Raw genomic sequence first — 13,136 nt, 5'->3', positions numbered from 1 at the left:
GGATATAAAAGTAAAAAAAGAAGCGCATTCACGTTGGCGACATGGTTTCAATCCTCCTTGTGACCAAAATTTTGAATCTCTTTTCAGCTCGATTTTATGTGGGTTTCTTTTCCTAAAATGGACGGAAGACCTCTCGTTGCTCGCAACGAGATCGTTTCTAGTATTCTTACTATTTTCGTATTGACCAACTTTTGGAAATGACCTTTGTCCGGTCCATTTCTCCAGAACAGCTTAAGATATGAAAGTTTACTGTGTCGAATATCATAGATCATGACTTGAAGATGTGTCGAACAACATTTTGTCCGTCGTCAATTCTTCCGGTCGTCACAAAAAAGGGGATTAAAAGTCGATTTTTTAAATTTCTTTGTCTTTCTTTCTATCTTTTTCTGTGATATTCACGGCATAAGTAAAGGCCCCTATTTGCTGATTTTACGTATAACCAGTTTCTTGATTTGATAAAGAAGGAATTAAATATCTTTGAATGTCTTAGAACTTTCACAAACGTAGGTTTAGCGTTTCCTTAAACACTAAAAAATATTAATTTCTTTTTCTCATAAATAGACTGCGCGAGAGATAATACACGTTGTACCAATGTGCAGGTACGGTCTTCCCCGGGATGGGGAATGGACCTTTACAAAACCTTCCCTGGTTCAATAGAGACGAGATATTAGCAAATAAAATGTTGAAAACATACTAGTATATCATGTGTGTGCATCTTATTACCCCCACCCCCCATTTTTTTGTAAACTGTTAAAAACCTATCCCTACCTTTCTAACTTATTGAAAAGAATGCTAATTCCGCTTTAATGTTTTACATTCTACAAAAAATGACCTTGACGTTTATATAACAAGGCACTCTTCTAGAAGTTAAGAAAATGATAAGGCTTAATTCTTTCTACAAAATAATGGTAATTTACAAGTCTATATTCAAGACAGCCCCCCCCCCCCCTCGGAAGCGCGCAGCCAGGTAGAATTCGCAGATATAACATATACAACTTACAAATAACTTTTTAAAAGTTTCATTCATAAACAAATTAGTTCCCCTAATGTCATCTGATAATTTGCTATCATTCATTCTTTCTATGTTTTGTCTGTAGAATTTATAATTATTTCATTTAAAAAAAAATTTATCTTGAGAAAATAAAGATTGTCAGCTGCATTTATTAGCATCTCGCATTTTCTTCTATATCTTTTACTTGCATATAAATAATGTCATTAAATAAAATAAAAGAAATTGAACTCTATTACCATCTTTTTTAATTCATTCATAAATCCTTGGATCCGCTCGCAGCTGCGCGGTGGCCTCATCGCTACTGTAAACAATTCATTCATCACGCCGAAAATGTTCATGATTCCGCTAAACTAAGAAAGTTTACACATGGTTTATCATCTCATATCAAACATCAGACCTGTCCAATGCAGGAAGCCTCGAGTTAAAGAGGAAAATTCAGGAATTATTTTGCGTCGGTCATATTTTGCCGTGAACCTAGGCGACATTTTGTAATTAAGGTCTTCCGACTTCCTTCGGAAGACCTTATTGTTTTCCTTCTGTTTTCTATTATTATTATTATTATTATTATTATTATTCCACTTTTCATAGTACAGGTCATATCTCAGCTGTGCGTGGTTCAATTTGAACAATTTTTTCAGGGATGGTGCATCATGTTTATATCTCCAGGGGTATCCCTCACTTTTTCGAAATTTACTTCCGTTCGCGTTTTTTGGGGAAATTTGTATTTTTTAAATGGAATTTTGTCGCAAAAAATTCTCGAGGATGACAATTGATATGAAACTGAAACTCACGGACGTGATAGAGTATCGAATGTAGATGTGTTGAACGACCTTCATTTTTCGTCATTCTGACTTCCGGTCGCAAAAGGAAGTGAATTCTAAAAGTTTAATTTTTCAACTTTTTTCTTTTTCAATATTTTTCTTTGGAAATCACAGGGTTGATAGAGTATCTTTTAAGAACTCTAAATATGTTTTCAACATTTTCATGCGTGCATTTGTTGCAAAGATATGACCGATCCAAACTTTGTCTCACTGTCGGGGGTTCGAATCCCGCTGGGGGTGTTGCAAAAATTTTTTCTTTGTTTCTGTCTTTTTTCAGTTGCAAATGACTTTTCTTTCTTTTTTATCATGTATGGAAGATTTTGTCGATTTTTAAAAGCTATATTTTGAGATATTTTGTGGAATAACTGTAATAATCAGGATCTATGTTGAGAGACTGCTGTCAATGAAAGTAAACGATAAAAATACATTCTGAAATCTATTTCATGGCCTGACGGAGCAGAGATTTCTAACGAAAAGTCGGGCGGAAGACCTGCTTGTTGCCCTAGCAACAAGAACGCATCTAGTTAAGGTCTTCCGTCTCCAACGGAAGACCTTCTTGTTATTCTTCGGTTTCTTTTTCCCTATTATTATTATTATTCTTCCAACCGATTTTGTGCAAGCGATTTCTCAGAGATGGCTCGTCCGATTTCTACCAAACTTTCAGATCTGAAAGATATTCAATTGATCTTGATAGGTTTTTTTCCTTTTTGATTATCTCACTTCCGGTCGTGAGATATGGACGATTTTCTGATTTTCAGAGGGTCGGCTTGTCCGGGAAACTCCTCCGAAACGACTTAAGATATGGACTTGAGATTTTCAGGGAAAATAGAGGAAGGTTTGGTGAGTTGTAATTGGGTCTCCAAATCTTTCTAGCGCAAAAGGCACCGAAGTTCGGTAGGGCCGAAAAAATGTCTCAGAAATATCTCACAAAATTTGACGCATTTTGTCTCATATCTTCACTCCTGTTCATAATTTGTTAAAACATATTGAAGACAAAATATTCAATATCGCAAGACCTTTCATTTGATATAAAAAAAATAGGGCTGACCCTTCAAATTAGGGGCTAAGAGGGGCCAAAAGTCTTTTATCTATAACTCTCTAATGATCAATTCTTTGTTATACATTACTGATCAAAAGTATTCATCTTAACAATTAGATTATTACTATCTAAGTTGTTTGAAAATTGGCTTATCTGAATTCTAGATATTAATATTTGAAAATCTGAAGCGGGCCCCAGATGGCGGCTGTCTTTGTCAATTCCGCCATTTCGCAATTGGGGTTTATGGAGGCAGCTGAGCGTTTGATTAAACCATTCTGACATACGAATGCATGAAATGTAAACAAAACTACTTGGACTTTCACGTCGTAGTTCGTTGCAATTCAGTGTCGATCTTAACACTTAATTTCCGTTTCACTACTTAAGTGTAACTGGGCTAGATACGATATATGTAACGTGTACAAAGACTTTTTAAACGTCGAAATAAAATAAAGGCGATAAGAACGTTTTATTTATTTTATTTCATTGCAATTTAATAGATAAGTTCAAAGAAAATGCGCGAATATTTACTCGTGGCGTTTGGCGCAAATTATTAATAGTGACCAGCCTTTTATGATTCTTAGACAGGTGTACTGTTGCAAAAGTATACACAAAAGTATATTTAGAGCAGTACTCCCAAAAGCTTAATGGTTTGCGCGTTGGGGATAAAACAGAAAAAGGCGACATGGGTTCAATCCTCTTTGCGACCAAAATTTTGAATCTTTTTCTGTGATATTCATGGCATAAGTAAAGGCCCCTTTTTGCTGATTTAACGTATAATCAGTTTCTTGATTTGATAAAGAAGAAATTAAATATCTTTGAATCTCTTAGAACTTTCGCAAGCGTAGGTTCAACGTTTTCTTAAACACTAAAAAATATTCATTTCATTTTCTCATAAATAGGCTGCGCGGATAATACACATGGTGCCAATGTGCAGGTAAGGTCATCCCCGTGATGGGGAATGGACCTGTAGAAAACCTTCTCTGGTTCTGCAGAGTCGAGTTTTTAGCAAATAAAATGTATGAAAATGCGCGAATATTTACTCGTGGCGTTTGGCGCAAATTATTAATAGTGACCCACCTTTTATGATTCTTAGACAGGTGTACTGTTGCAAAATTATACACACAAGTATATTTAGAGCAGTACTCCCAAAAGCCTAATGGTTTGCGCGTTGGGGATAAAACAGAAAAAGGCGACATGGGTTCAATCCTCTTTGCGACCAAAATTTTGAATCTTTTTCTGTGATATTCATGGCATAAGTAAAGGCCCCTTTTTGCTGATTTAACGTATAATCAGTTTCTTGATTTGATAAAGAAGAAATTAAATATCTTTGAATGTCTTAGAACTTTTGCAAGCGTAGGTTCAACGTTTTCTTAAACACTAAAAAATATTCATTTCATTTTCTCATAAATAGGCTGTGCGGATTATACACATGGTGCTAATGTGCAGGTAAGGTCATCCCCGTGATGGGGAATGGACCTCTAGAAAACCTTCTCTGGTTCTGCGGAGTCGAGTTTTTAGCAAATGATATGTATGAAAATGCGAGAATATTTACTCGTGGCATTTGGCGCAAATTATTAATAGTGACCCGCCTTTTATAATTCTTAGACAGGTGTACTGTTGCAAAAGTATACACACAAGTATATTTAGAGCAGTACTCCCAAAAGCTTTATGGTTTGCGCGTTGGGGATAAAACAGAAAAAGGCGACATGGGTTCAATCCTCTTTGCGACCAAAATTTTGAATCACTTTTCAGCTCGATTATACGAGTTTTTTTTCCTGAATCGGACGGAAGACCTCTCGTTGCTAGCAACGAGATCGTTTCTAGTTATTCTTCTTCTTCTTCCTGGGTACTTTTTTGTCCGGGAGTGATCTTGTAAACTGTTCATCCGATGAAGGTAAAACCTTTTTAGGGTCAGTAGACATGTTATGTAGATTTGTGGAATCAAGGTCATTTTGCGCGCACGTGCTTGCAAGAGCGTGCGCGTGCAACACGTGAAATGACCAATATAATAGATATAGCCGTAACTTTTTTATTTTTTGATGAAATGCTTTGAAACTCATAATTTGATTATTTATTAGTAGTATAGACATAATGACATGGTCAAAATAGCAAGATCTCACGCGCATGCACGTGTGCTTTGCTCTGATTGGCTGAAACTAAAGTCTCTATATCTTTCTTGTTTTTCGACGAAATCCTATCAAATTTTGAACATAGCCATGCATTAATATATCCTACAACATGGTGTATAGCATTTGTCATAAAATCACGTGCATGCACGTGCGCTGCAATCTGATTGGCTTAAACTTTAAATAGCTATAACTCCCTTGGTTTTCAACCAAACAGGATGGGATTTGGAACATAGATAGATATAATGAACTTCTACAACATGATATGGTCGCCATGCACTTGCATACACGTGCGTGTACTTGCGCTGTAATCTGATTGGCTGAAACTGTAAACAGCTATACCTGCTTTGGTTTTCAACCAAACGGAGTGGGATTTAGAACATAGAGAGATGTAATGAACGTCTACAAGAAGATATCGACACCATGCTCATGTATGCACGTGCGTGCATGTGAAATGAGTTAAATCAAAAATACACTTGAATGAGCGTATTTTTAAATACTTGTAGATTAAATACTTTAATATTGTGTAGACAAGATGATATGGTCATTACGCACATGCATTCACATGCGCACGCGTGCAATGCTAAAATTTGAATGAACTTGGCGTTGTTAAAGTCTCAATGCATAGATTTTGTCCTATTTAATGAAGCTTACAGGGAATATGGCACCAAAAGGGAGTTGGGGAGCGTTTGGGGAACATCTGTAACGGTCCCCGTTACAATTAGCACTAGTTTTTCTTCTTCTTCCTGGGTACTTTTTTGTCCGGGAGTAATCTTGTAAACTGTTCATCCGAAGTAGGTAAAACCTTTTTAGGGTCAGTAGACATGTTATGTAGATTTGCGGAATCAAGGTCATTTTGCGCGCACGTGCTTGAAAGAGCGCGCACGTGCAACACGTGAAATTACCAATATAACAGGTATAGCCGTAATTTTTCTATTTTTTGATTAAATACTTTGAAACTCACAATGTGAGGATATATTAATAGTATAGACATGATGACATGGTCAAAAAAGCAAGATCTCACGCGCATGCACGTGCGCTTTGCTCTGATTGGCTGAAACTGAAGTCTCAATGTCTTTCTTGTTTTTTGACAAAATCCTTTGAAATTTTGAACATAGTCATACACTATGAAGATCTACAAGCATGATATATAAGAATTGTCATGAAAGCATGCGCATGCACGTGTGCTGCAATCTGATTGGCTGAAACTATAAATGACTATATCTCCTTTGTTTTCTAACGAAATGCTTTGAAATTTAAAACATGGTCATACATTAGGATATCCTGCAATACGATATACAAAAAAATTCAAGAAATCACGCGCATGCACGTGTGCTGCAATCTGATTGGCTAAAACTTTAAATAGCTATATCTCCTTTGTTTTTTGACAAAATGTTTTGAAATTTAAAAGATAGTCATTCATTAGGATATCCAACAATACGATATAGAAAAAAATTCATGAAATCACGTGCATGCATGTGTGCTAAAATCTTATTGGTTTAAACTTGAAATGACTATAACTCCCTTGTTTTTCAACCAAACAGGATGGGATTAAGAACATAGATAAATATAAGGGACTTCTACAAGAAGGTATGGACATCATGCACGTGCACGCACGTGCGTGCATTTAAAACGAGTGAAATTAAAAATACACTTAGATGAGTGATTCTTAATACTTTTGGACTGAATGCTTTAATATATAGTATATTAAAATATATAGATAGTGTAAACAAGATGATATGGTCATAACGCACATGCTTTCACATGCGCACGCCTGCAATGCTAAAATTTGAATATAATTGGTATCCTTCTGTTAAAGTAAAAAATGCACAGACTTTGTCTTATTTAATGAAGCTTACAGGGAATATGGCACCAAAAGGGAGTTGGGGAGCGTTTGGGGAACATCTGTAACGGTTCCCGTTACATTTAGGACTAGTTCCACTTGAGTTTCACCTTTCCTGGCCCATTGGTTCTTGAGAAGAAGATTTTTAAAAGATCTTTCCTATATATTCCTATGTAAAACTTGGGTCGGCCATTTTGGCCCCACCTTGTCCTGGGGGTCATCATTTGAACAAACTTGAATCTACACTACCTGAGGACGATTCCACATGATTTTCGTCTTTCCTGGCTTAGTGGTTCTGGAGAAGATTTTTAAAGATTTTACCTATATATATCCCTATGTAAAACTTGGGTGGGCCATTTTGGCCCCTGAGGATGATTCCACATGAATTTCATCTTTCCTGGCCCAGTGGTTCTGGAGAAGAAGATTTTAAAAGATTTTTTCCTACATATTCCTATGTAAAACTTGGGTCGGCCATTTTGGCCCCACCCTAGCCCCAGGGGCATCATTTGAAACCAGAAGTCTCTGTCGAGACTGAAGCTCTACTGGTTTGTACTTATAGCAAAGGAAGAGAAAAGTACTTAAGCAGTTGGAAATTGAAACTTTTCAACAGCAATAAATAGAATAATGATCCTTGATTAAGTCTCTTTATGTTCTTAAAGCAGTCTACTTGCATGCCATATTTATATTGTAATCAGACTAAAATTGTATTTGGAGTATCATTTTGAAAGAATTTCACAGAAATTTCTATTTTTAGTAACCATGGCAACATCGTTCATCGAAATCAAAAACTGATACACAGAATTATGTATCTTATTGTAGTCTACTTGTGTGCCAAGTTATATTGAAATCAGACTAAAACTGTTGAAAAAGTAGCATTTTGAAAGAATTTCACAGAAATTTTTATTTTTAGTAACCACTGCAACACCGTTCATTGAAATCAAAAACCGATATACAGAATTGTGTATCTTAGTGTAGTCTACTTGTGTGCCAAGTTATATTGAAATCAGACTAAAACTGTACGAGGAGTAGCATTTTGAAACAATTTCACAGAAATTTCTATTTCTAGTAACCACGGCAACACCGTTCATCGAAATCAAAAACCGATAGTCAGAATTATATATCTTAGTGTAGTCTACTCGTGTGCCAATTTATACTGTAATCAGACTAAAACTGTAGAAGGAGTAGCATTTTGAAAGAATTTCACAGAAAATTCTATTTTTAGTAACCACGGCAACACCGTTCATCGAAATCAAAAACCGATACACAGAATTATGTATCTTATTATAGTCTACTTGTGTGCCAAGTTATATTGAAATCAGACTAAAACTGTAGAAGGAGTAGCATTTTGAAAGAATTTCACAGAAATTTCTATTTTTAGTAACCACGGCAACACCGTTCATTGAAATCAAAAACCGATACAAAGAATTGTGTATCTTAGTGTAGTCTACTTGTGTGCCAAGTTATATTGAAATCAGACTAAAACTGGACGAGGAGTAGCATTTTGAAACAATTTCACAGAAATTTCTATTTTTAGTAACCACGGCAACACCGTTCATCGAAATCAAAAACCGATATAAAGAATTATGTATCTTATTGTAGCCTACTTGTGTGTCAAGTTCTACTGAAATCAGACTAAAACTGTAGAAGGAGTAGCATTTTGAAAGAATTTCACAGAAATTTCTATTTTTAGTAACCACGACAACACCGTTCATCGAAATCAAAAACTGATACACAGAATTATGTATCTTATTGTAGTCTACTTGTGTGCCAAGTTATATTGAAATCAGACTAAAACTGTAGAAGAAGTAGCATTTTGAAAGAATTTCACAGAAATTTTTATTTTTAGTAACCACAGCAACACCGTTCATCGAAATCAGAAACCGATATACAGAATTGTGTATCTTAGTGTAGTCTACTTGTGTGCCAAGTTATATTGAAATCAGACTAAAACTGTACGAGGAGTAGCATTTTGAAACAATTTCACAGAAATTTCTATTTCTAGTAACCACGGCAACACCGTTCATCGAAATCAAAAACCGATAGTCAGAATTATATATCTTAGTGTAGTCTACTCGTGTGCCAAGTTATACTGTAATCAGACTAAAACTGTACGAGGAGTAGCATTTTGAAAGAATTTCACAGAAAATTCTATTTTTAGTAACCACGGCAACACCGTTCATCGAAATCAAAAACCGATACACAGAATTATGTATCTTATTATAGTCTACTTGTGTGCCAAGTTATATTGAAATCAGACTAAAACTGTACGAGGAGTAGCATTTTGAAACAATTTCACAGAAATTTCTATTTCTAGTAACCACGGCAACACCGTTCATCGAAATCAAAAACCGATAGTCAGAATTATATATCTTAGTGTAGTCTACTTGTGTGCCAAGTTATACTGTAATCAGACTAAAACTGTAGAAGGAGTAGCATTTTGAAAGAATTTCACAGAAAATTCTATTTTTAGTAACCACGGCAACACCGTTCATCGAAATCAAAAACCGATACACAGAATTATGTATCTTATTATAGTCTACTTGTGTGCCAAGTTATATTTAAATCAGACTAAAACTGTAGAAGGAGTAGCATTTTGAAAGAATTTCACAGAAATTTCTATTTTTAGTAACCACGGCAACACCGTTCATTGAAATCAAAAACCGATATAAAGAATTGTGTATCTTAGTGTAGTCTACTTGTGTGCCAAGTTATATTGAAATCAGACTAAAACTGTACGAGGAGTAGCATTTTGAAACAATTTCACAGAAATTTCTATTTTCAGTAACCACGGCAACACCGTTCATCGAAATCAAAAACCGATACACAGAATTATGTATCTTATTGTAGCCTACTTGTGTGTCAAGTTCTACTGAAATCAGACTAAAACTGTAGAAGGAGTAGCATTTTGAAAGAATTTCACAGAAATTTCTATTTTTAGTAACCACGACAACACCGTTCATCGAAATCAAAAACTGATACACAGAATTATGTATCTTATTGTAGTCTACTTGTGTGCCAAGTTATATTGAAATCAGACTAAAACTGTAGAAGAAGTAGCATTTTGAAAGAATTTCACAGAAATTTCTATTTTTAGTAACCACAGCAACACCGTTCATCGAAATCAAAAACCGATATACAGAATTGTGTATCTTAGTGTAGTCTACTTGTGTGCCAAGTTATATTGAAATCAGACTAAAACTGTACGAGGAGTAGCATTTTGAAACAATTTCACAGAAATTTCTATTTCTAGTAACCACGGCAACACCGTTCATCGAAATCAAAAACCGATAGTCAGAATTATATATCTTAGTGTAGTCTACTCGTGTGCCAAGTCATACTGTAATCAGACTAAAACTGTAGAAGGAGTAGCATTTTGAAAGAATTTCACAGAAAATTCTATTTTTAGTAACCACGGCAACACCGTTCATCGAAATCAAAAACCGATACACAGAATTATGTATCTTATTATAGTCTACTTGTGTGCCAAGTTATATTGAAATCAGACTAAAACTGTAGAAGGAGTAGCATTTTGAAAGAATTTCACAGAAATTTCTATTTTTAGTAACCACGGCAACACCGTTCATTGAAATCAAAAACCGATATAAAGAATTGTGTATCTTAGTGTAGTCTACTTGTGTGCCAAGTTATATTGAAATCAGACTAAAACTGTACGAGGAGTAGCATTTTGAAACAATTTCACAGAAATTTCTATTTTTAGTAACCACGGCAACACCGTTCATCGAAATCAAAAACCGATACACAGAATTATGTATCTTATTGTAGCCTACTTGTGTGTCAAGTTCTACTGAAATCAGACTAAAACTGTAGAAGGAGTAGCATTTTGAAAGAATTTCACAGAAATTTCTATTTTTAGTAACCACGACAACACCGTTCATCGAAATCAAAAACTGATACACAGAATTACAGTGCAGGGAAATAATTTTGTTACAGCATCAATGCTGATTTTGGTGCTTCCTATGCTTGCTGATTTTGATGCTTCCTTTGCTTGCTGATTTTGATGCTAGTTATCCTTATCCTGATCCTGGTTTGATCCTTATCCTGATGCTGGTTTGAAACTAGGTCAATGCTAGTAATGCTACCGGAAGTAGGATTATCCTGCCGGAAGTGGATAATTCAAAAACAGCATCGCTATTTTAAGCCATTAAAAATAATTTTTGGGGTAACTTTTATTTGTAATATGTATTTAATGACTTTCCTTTATCTGTTTTCACTTTTTACCGAAAAAATTAGCGATTTTTAACGAATTTCGTTTTGTCGTATTGCAATCGTAAAGAAACAAAATGGCGACATAGTGGAAGTTGGAAGTAAATCTTCATCTTGCGAAGTTATCGTAACATAGTTATTTGATATTGATTGCAGCTAAAATGCGATGATTTATCCTTTTTGTGATGCGATTTCAGTAGGTGAAATAGTCCTAGTGTGTGCAACGTGTAAGCATGGAAACGTGATGGACAATGATGAAGTTTATGTCAAATCCAGATGAAAATTTATTGCGTGTCCTGTGAATATTTTAGCGAAAATATTATGCTTTAGCCTAAATGGAAAAGTCGTAATCCAAGGAACCAATAGATCATCAGTACAGTCACTACAACCACTCAGAGGGTATGTAAACAATGTTTTTTTTTTTTTTTAAATAAGATTATATAAAAATGGTAAAGATTATGTGTTACAAAAAATCAAAAACTCAAAATTCTGAGCGATTAAGGCATTTAAACATGGTAAACCCATGTGATTTTAAAGGTCAATTTTTACAATTGAGTAAAAAATAAATGATTTTTTTTTTAATTTAGAATCTGCAGATGCAGTATTCTGTAGTTAATCCACAAAGTATCAAGTCAAATTATACATAACCCATTGTTGCAACCACGGCCAAAATGTACAACCTTCTCCCATTCTGACCGTGGTCAAATGAGAAAGAATATTTTGTAGCTCGATCATTAATATTTTGTAGCTCATTCAAATATTGACCACTTGCAAATAAAGCAAAGTAAGATATTTTACTTTGATCATGATACCCAGTCGCAGTGTAAGAAACACTGTTGAATGAATGTAAATTGTTCATTTCAATTGGGATGGAAAGAAACCCATGTTCACTTACACTGTCATATGACGTCACAATAAGATTGAGGCATCAAGATAACGATTAGGAAATTTTTTGATCAAGCAGCCACGAGCAGGAGAGCTTTACGCTTACAACAATGTGGTAATGTACATATATAACCTGACCGACTGATAACCAAGTCCACTCAAATGTACTTCACTCAAACGTAGTACATGTATTTCAACTTTTGAACCAATCTAGAAGTCAACTCTTAAACAATAGTATGCATGGTTACGGATTTTATCTTTGCAGTCTTAGTTAGGCTGTTCCCTATCAAGTACTGTCCTGTGTCTAGTTTATGAGTAGAATCTAGATTGTACTTAAGGCTTTAAACAGATATATAATTTTTTCAGAAGGCAGATATGTATCTATCCTGATATTTGAGCTACAATACATTACAATGTCAATATGTATCAAATATTTGAATTGGTCATGTTGATCAGGAAGTCTTTTTTTGTATTGAACAAGATGTGTTTGTGAAACACTGTGCGGCTGGCGGTAACAAAGTTAAAAAAAAACTGTTTTAGCATATAGGTCACAGTCTAGGTCATAAGGTCATTGATCTCAATGTCGTTTGAAAGAACTTTATCAGTGGAATATGCATACCGAGTATGAAGTCTCCATCTCCTATGATTCAAAAGTTATGGTAAAAGTTCGAAAGAACTATTTTAAGCATGTAGATCACAGTCAAGGTCACAAGGTCATTGAAGTTGGTGTCTTTTGGAAGAACTTTTTAAGTTGAGTACGCATGCCAAATATCAAGTCTCTACCTCTCAGAGTTAAAAAGTTATGGCGAATGTTCAAATTGACAATAGACAGACAGACAAACAGCTGAACAGATAAACAGACAGGACATAAACAATATACGCCTCAGATCTATCGATCCGGGGGCATAAAAATTTTAAGAACAAACCATTTCTTCACAATTATTTATGAATAATTTTCATTTGATTTAAAAGAATAAGCTGTATACATGGTATATCCCCGCTGTAAAACAAAATTATTTTATATAAGTGGTGAGAATTATTACTGGTATGTATTTTTATGTAAAATTTTTTTATTTTAAAATATGTTTATCGTATATAATTTAATTAACACAAAATATAAGTATAAACAAAAAAATGCCTTATTCTTTTTGCGATATTTAAATATTTTTACTTACATATTGATATA

Source organism: Saccostrea cucullata, unplaced genomic scaffold (genome assembly GCF_032062105.1).
Source record: "Saccostrea cucullata isolate Sc308-1 unplaced genomic scaffold, CSIRO_AGI_Scuc_v1 ctg1460, whole genome shotgun sequence".
Classification (NCBI taxonomy): domain Eukaryota; kingdom Metazoa; phylum Mollusca; class Bivalvia; order Ostreida; family Ostreidae; genus Saccostrea; species Saccostrea cuccullata.
This window is presented reverse-complemented; position numbering follows the sequence as displayed.